The sequence below is a fragment of the Photinus pyralis genome, unplaced genomic scaffold, assembly GCF_008802855.1.
Source record: "Photinus pyralis isolate 1611_PpyrPB1 unplaced genomic scaffold, Ppyr1.3 Ppyr1.4_LG4, whole genome shotgun sequence".
Taxonomy (NCBI): Eukaryota; Metazoa; Arthropoda; class Insecta; order Coleoptera; family Lampyridae; genus Photinus; species Photinus pyralis.
The window spans coordinates 29,011,488-29,012,576 of NW_022170511.1; positions in this window are offsets into that span (position 1 = coordinate 29,011,488).

Here is a 1,089-nt window from a genome sequence, read left to right on the forward strand (position 1 = left end):
TGGCGCTAGATTTTCCTTTATTCCAAGCACGTATGTATCCAATTTCATTTAAATTCTTCCATAAATAAAAAAGTTAGCACTGCGCATGCGCAAGACCAAATTTTGAAATTGGCGTTTGATTTTCCTTTATTCCAAGTGCCTATGGATCAAATTTCATTCAAATACTTTTAGAAGTAAAAAAGTTTGCAATTCAGTTTATAAATGGTCGAGATGCGAAAAGGGCACTGTGAATTTCGAATCGATTCGACTCAACTTTTGGCATTGCGTATTATATGGCTAAAGCTGTGCCCATATTGAATTTTATGCAATTCAGTTAATAACTAATGGAGATGTAAAAGCGATCGGACATTTTTCTAAACAAAGTTATCGTTCACACGGACAGATACTGAGACATGCAGACAAAGGAACAGACGGGCAGACCAACAGAGAGACGACAGACAGCAATACAAAATTATAAACGATCTCTAGGATCGTTAATAAACGGCAAAAGTGTAAAATTATGGAACATGTAAAAAACGGTTTTTTGTTTTTTTACAATAACTTTTTGTAAGCGGTACAGAAAAAATTCCTTCCTTGGTGCAAGACTCGACACCATAACGAACCAAATAGCGAAACAAGTAGAACAATAGCTCTTAAGATAAAGAACTAGTAGCGTCGCAAAACGAGCGGACGGACGGACAAAGTGGCCACAATAGCGCATTTTTTTTTATTTTTGTGGAAATGCGCTAAAAAGATGTTTCGAAATTTCGGAAGAACCAGAATGTATATTGGAAGGTAGCCATTAATGATTGGATTGTGTGTGACATTTCAGTGTGCAGTGTTCAGTTGACATTGCGCACATCTGATTTTTACAATATGCGATATGCTTGTCTTTACTAGACGCAACTGTGATTCAAATTTTAAAGAAATAGGTATGTCCACCATTAAGGAAGTTGACATTTCGCAGTCTGCGGATGCGCACATTTATGGTCAAGATTTTTCTGGATTGAGGTACCAGAGGTATAAGCAAAAAGAAAGAACCAAATATCTTGAAAACTCTAAGAGTAGTTAAAGCTTTGGTTGGACGAACGCAGAAAGTGGTCATAATAG